This window comes from Puma concolor, chromosome B2, assembly GCF_028749965.1.
Source record: "Puma concolor isolate L17-30 chromosome B2, mPumCon1.1.hap2, whole genome shotgun sequence".
NCBI lineage: Eukaryota > Metazoa > Chordata > Mammalia > Carnivora > Felidae > Puma > Puma concolor.
In genome coordinates this window covers 17,107,389-17,113,388 of record NC_141671.1, presented here as the reverse complement: position 1 = coordinate 17,113,388, position 6,000 = coordinate 17,107,389, and the positions used below count along the sequence as shown (strand labels likewise).

The 6,000-nt window shown below is 57.3% G+C and overlaps 1 protein-coding gene across 6 annotated transcripts in view; it reads left to right on the top strand.

The window, feature by feature from the left end:
- The first annotated feature begins 302 nt into the window (after nucleotides 1-302).
- The window catches only part of HIVEP1 (HIVEP zinc finger 1), a 150,173-nt gene continuing 144,475 nt past the window's right edge, over nucleotides 303-6,000 (top strand). For 3 of the 6 annotated variants that reach the window (XM_086706284.1, XM_086706283.1, XM_086706277.1), the window contains exon 1: nucleotides 303-454. The gene's annotated coding sequence lies outside the window, so the exon portion shown is untranslated. Of the gene's footprint in view, nucleotides 455-3,563; nucleotides 3,696-3,944; nucleotides 4,223-4,307; nucleotides 4,492-6,000 lie in introns of those variants that run through there. The other 3 variants (XM_086706279.1, XM_086706278.1, XM_086706281.1) reach the window with 3 other exon arrangements.

Genomic DNA, 6,000 nt, shown 5'->3' with positions numbered 1-6,000 from the left:
TGTGTGTGTCTAACAGAAAATACCACATGGTCCAGCTCTCCAGGATCACTAGGTAGGTGGATTGTTCATTTCGGTCCCGGTAACAAAGGACAGCCTGGGCAAAGGGTCCTTTCTCACTGCATGGGGGAAGAAGTGGGAATCCTTTACCGTGACCACCTGCTTCCTTCGCTTCAAACCGGCACAGAAAGTGCCAAATACCCGTATATCATTCTCGGCGCGGAGCCCACGGTATAAACCAACGTAGGCGGTGCACTAGATAACATCAAAGCCCCAGGCAGGGGCCAGAAAAGGGGGGGGGGGGCAAAGCAGCCGAGGCAATGAAGCGCCTCCCCCTAGCATTTCCTCTCACGCCCACTTCCAACCTAGGAGGCTTTTGGTTTCTGCTTTTGTTGTTTTTAAAATTAAAAGTTAAACCCAGGAAGCTTTGGATCAGACTTTTTGCGTTGCAGTTCGGGTAAGTTTTCTCTGGGTTCTTTTGTCTGGCGTCTGGCTTGGCAGTAGCCTGGGCGTGGGGCAGAGTTGGCAGAGCGGGCGGGGAAGGTTTTGTCGCCGGGTCGCCCCGAGGAGGAGGAGGGGATTCGGCCGGTGGACGGGAAAGCCCGGCGCGCGCGGAGGGCGGAGGGCGGAGGGCGGAGGGGAGGGACGGGCGGCGGCGTGACCCGGCGGCCGGCGGGGAGGAACCTCGGGGATCTCCGCGTGGCGGCGGCGCTGCCGGGCCGCGCGCAGGGCGGAGGGCCGGGGCCGCGGGGCCGCGCCAGGGGGGAGCTCGAGCCGGGCCCGGCCGGGCGGCCGCGTGGGAACCGGGGCTGGAGGAGGCGCGGGCGGCGGCGGCGGCGGCGCGGGGCTCGGTGGACGCGGCGGGACGGCTGGGTCCCGTGTGTTCTCCCAAAACTGCTCAGCGAGGAAAATGTGCGTAGAGCCCTGCCGTGACACTGCCCTCACTTGAACCCCGCTCCCCGAGGGGGGCTGCAGAAGCGTTCACACGGCCGGCAGGGTTGCAGCCGGAGTGAAATGGGGCCGTAGGAACCCTCTCTCTGTCCCCCCCCTCCCCCAGAGTATGGTCACCTCCCCCATTGTTCCAGAATTTTTGACAGTTCAAACTGCTGTTCACCCTTCACATTTATTTTCTGGTTAACACCCCCCCCCCCCCATATTCCGATACTATTTGAGAAATTGTGTTTAATTTGCCACAAAACAAGCCGAAACTAGCTACTTTACCGTTCAGCTGGCTTTGCCTGCGTTCTGATAACTAGGAAGTTAGAACTGCAGGCAGAGTTAGGAAGAGAAATTGCATTTAGGAAATTCGAAACTAGAAAATACGAAACTGTTCCGTATTGCATGTATTTCAAAGCAGAGTTTTAATATTGATTTGCCGCCCAAGAAAGTTAAATTGTGAGTAGTCTATTTAAGAAAAAAAGTTCTTTAACAGGCTGAAATGACAAAATTGTCTGTAACTCCAAATTGCAGATTTAATCTGTTAGAAAGCTCCTAACAGTGCCAAATCCCATATAAACATTGTGTTCACAGTGTGTATTTGGTATCGATTCACCAACTATTGGGTTAAAATTATATTCATCCAGTTAGCATTTTGATTTAGCAAGTGACACTAGGCAGAATTAATAATTATCAAGTTACCTTAATCTTTATCTTGGGACAGATTAGGTATACTTGAACATTTAAATGAAGGCTTGTTTTTTATTCAAATGCCCAGTTGGACTTTACCTAATTTTTGTGACTGCAATCCATTGGATGGCATCTACTTTTATAAAAGAGAGATGATTACATCACTTGGAAATTTTAAAGATTGCATTATTTCACTGCAAGGTTGAGAACATAGTATGCTGAAAAACATCATTTCAAATTTAGGCAGTTATTGGATGATCTTTGCTCTTATGACCAAATTTAGTTTTTAACAGATACATTTCCCCCTTTAGGTGACATGACTTTTGGTTACAAGCTTGCCTTTACCGAGTATTCCATTTTTAATCATTGCCATTCTGGTGCATTAAGTTTTTTTTTTTTTTTTTTTTTTAGCACAAATGAGCTAGAGGTAGGATTTCCTCAGGGAATTTTCGGGGTCAACCCTAGCAGGAAAAGCCTAGATGTCTTTATGGAAGCCCCAGGGAACAAAACAACTCAAGTTTTCACAGATGGCCCACATAGTGGGTGTACGGTCGTTTAGCATTTTTATTCCTTAAAAGGGGAAAGCAGTTTGGTTTAATCTGAGAAAATTTTATGCATCAAAATTTTTGTTTTGCCTTATTCCTCCCAAGTTCAACGCGGCTCCTAAAACCAGTTCACTTTTGCCTGCTTCTTTAGGTGTACGTGTGGAATTTCTGAGCCCCAGATTTCTAACCTTCTTTAGTAATCTAACCCCAAAGACCTTGTTCGACACCCTGGTCCAGCCCCTCCCGATTTATTTCCATAGATTACCATTCCTTGCTTCCTCTACTGCTTTCTAGCAGCAAGGGTCAAACTCTGGTTTATGGTAATTACTCCCTCTTCCCCCTCTCCTCCTCAGCGTCCTAGGAGCCTAGTCGGCTGCCCAGCACCAAACCTCCTTTTCTGACCCCAAAGACCCCTCCCCTCCCTGACCCAAGCTGTCAGGCGGACCGGTAAGGGTTAACCTCGCTGGCAGCCCGGGCTCTGGGAACCACCAGCGGGCTTTGGAGCGGCCTCTGGAATAACCTTGGCTTCCCTCAATCTTTTAATAGAACATCCGCCACCAAGAAGTGGTTTCAGTTCAGGGTTAATAATATGTCCCCTTCCATCCTCCAAACCAACACCCCGCCCCCCTCCCTGTTTTTTTTTTTTTTTAAGTTGTTTTTCAAAGTTAATGAGTTTCAAGTTTCACAATGACTTTCCCCTTCCCTCCACGCGTTGCTGAGGAAACCCCCTTGGGGTCCCCCCCCCGCCCTCCCTTCTCCTTTCCCCTCCCCCATTCGGCCCGGGCGGGGGGCGGGACTGGGAGACCCCATGACGTCACTGGGCCGGCCCACATCCTGCTTTAGAAAGTAAAGAGACGGTAAAGAGAAACTACCGCCCCGCCCGTCCCCGCCCCTCTTCCCCGACCAACCGCCCCCAGCTGCGCGACCCGGCCAGGCCTTCCCCGGGCCGCGTGACCGGCTGGGCCCGCCCCTCTGCCCCCGCCGGGCGCCAGTCCCCGAGCCAGCGCGACCCCGGGCTCCCGCCCCTCGCGTCCCTAACCCCGCCCCTCCCCCCCTCGGGCCGCGCCGCCGCCTCCTCCGGCACCCCCACCTGGTCCCCGCGGCGGCCGGGCTGGGCGGAGCCGCGGGCGGGCGACCGGGGGGAGGTGCGGTCCCGGGCCCGCCCCGCCGGGGAGACCCGGGGCTCCGGGCTCCACGCGAGCCCCGACCGGGGCACCCACCCCATTCCCAGCCTGCGCAGGGCCGCCGGCCGCGCCTGTCCACTCGGGCCTCTGCGCCGGTAGTGAACCCCCCTCGCCCCTCCCCCGCCGAGCCCCAGCCTCAGCCCTCGCTGGGGGACGCCCCCTCCCCCGCCCGCGCGGCTCAGCTCGCGGCCTCCCCGCCTCCCGCCCCCGGGGATCCCCTGCCGCCCCGCCCACCCGCGGGAAAGCCTCGGACCTTCGCCCTCCCTCCCCCGCGCCGCCCGGCCCGCGCACCTCCCGTCGCCCCTAAAGACGCTAAACGTGCCCTACTCTGCCCCGGGGAGAGGTAAAGCCCGCGCCCGCCCTCCGCGCCCCGGGCTCCACGGACCCGGGGGCCGCTCGCCCAGCCTCGCCGCCCGGCCCCCCGCTGCCCCCTTCCCGGCGGCGGCGGTCATGCCGCGGCCCGGGGCGCCGGCGAGCGCGGCCGCCTCCCCCGCCCGGCGCCTGCGGCCCCCGCCCGCGCGCCCCGCGCTCCCCCCCCCGCCCCCCGGCCGGCTCCCCTGTTTAATATTTCAGCGCTGGGTGGTGTGAGTGCCAGTCGCCGGCCTCTAGTGTGGCTGCTGCTGGGGCGGCGGCGGCGGCGGCGGCGGGGAGGGGGCCGGAGCCTGGGGGCCGGGAGCAGCGGCGGGAGGAGGCTATGTTTGTGTTTGAGGTTGTCAAGTGAAGGAGGGATCCCGGGCGCCGCCGCCGCTGCCGCCACCGCCGCCGCCGCGCGGGGGTCGCGGAGATTCCGAGCTGCGGCCGCCGCCATCAGCAGCGCAGCTCCAGGGCCGGCTGCAGCGGCAGCGGCTCCGCCGGGCGTCCTGGCAGCAGGTTCGGCGCGGGCTCCGCGGCGGGGGCGCTGCAGCTGGGAGGGCGGCGGGAGGCGGGGGGTGGGGGGGGAGGGCAGGACCACTTCCCCCTCCGCGGGCGGGGGGCGTGCGGGCGCGCGTGTGTGTGTGTGTGTGTCTGTGTGTGTGCGTGCGTGTGTGTGCAACCGCCGACCTTGCAGAGGGGATGGCTGCGTGCGGGAGACACTTGCCACTTCTGGGCGCCCTCGCAGCGCGCGAGCGGCCCGAGCTGCGGTCCTGGGAGGCGAGCAGGTACGGAGTGACTCCGCTTCCCCACCCCGCGTTCCAGCCTCAGACGCATTTTGCAAGAGGGTGGGGGGTGAGGGAGACCAGGCCTCGGCTTCCCAACCTCCCGGCTTTGTGGCTTTCTTTTCCTTTCGTTCTTTGCTCTAAGTGCCTGTTTACTCCCAGCCACCTGGGTAGTTTCTTTCCGGGTTGGGAGTACGCGCCTGCAGCAGTTGGGAAGTGGGCGGTGGGTTTGGGCGCGGGTCGGCTCTGGCTCGCCTTGGGGTCGGGCTGGGGACGGAGTTGCTGGAGAGGGGAGGGGGCGGTGGCGGAGCCGGCGGCGAGGAGGAGTCTCAGGGCTGCCGCGCTCGCCTCATCCCGTCCTCCTCCTCCTCCTCCTCCTCCTCCTCCTCCTCCTCCTCCTCCTCCTCCTCCTCCTCCTCCTCATGCTCTCCGCATCCACTCCGGGCTCCTTCCTGAGCTGGCACTTCCATTCCCCCTCCTCCTGGCATGCGAAGCGCTTTGTTCAGTGCAGCGTTGCAGAGGGGTTTTCCCAGGCTCCGCCCTCCACATTCATTCATGTTTTTTCTCCTTGCAACTGTCTTTACGCTTTTTGATCCTGTCATGGTTTTGCTCCATGTAGTATTTATTTCTTTCCTGCAAAGGAACGGTTTATTACTCGTCCTAGTCGCTCCAGTGCCGTTGTCTTTCCCTATACTCACTCCCCCCCCCCCCCCCCCACAAGGGTTTAAACATGGGATGGACAGCTAGGGACAGTGGGTAGGTAGGGAACCGGGTAGCCAAGAGCTGTTACTGATTGGGAATTTGCATATTTTATATTTAGGCTCCTGATTCGGGGTCACGTGATTGTATTACATTCGGAGTTCACGCTTTAAAAACTTCCAGATATCATGACCATTTAAAAGCTTTTAGTTAAGCATTCGCGCAATTTGTCTCTAACGGCTCGGAATTCTCTATTGAATCAAGCTTCGTGAATCGGATGGTGGATGTATTTAATGCAGAGAGTTGAGGAACCGTATCTTTTATAGATCATTTAGCCCTGTGATGGTATTTTGCCATCATACTTCGTATTCTTCCCCATGCAGTTAAAAAAAACAACAACATTGCAAATAATTTTGTGCAGTACCCACACAAGGCCTTACCAGGTGTAAAACACTGAAGTTAATTGTAGCCTCCTTCCAATTCTTCACTGCTATAATGAAATAATAAATTTCCAAAACCTTATACAGGAGTATTAGATCCAGTCTTTCCCATATAGGCTTTCTTAAGGAGTATTAATATTTGAGTGTTTTTGTGTGCCAGGCAGTGGGCAAAGCATCAACATTGTTTAGTTTAGACCTTATAACCACCCTATGGGGTGGATACTATTTCTTATTTTTAGTGTTGGGAAATCTGATCTTCAGAGAGGTTAAGTGCCTTGAACAAGGCCACACAGTAAGGGGTAAAAACCGGGCTTTGAACCCAATCTGGTTTGACAGCAAACTATATAGTCCTGACTTGTGTCCTACAGCCTGT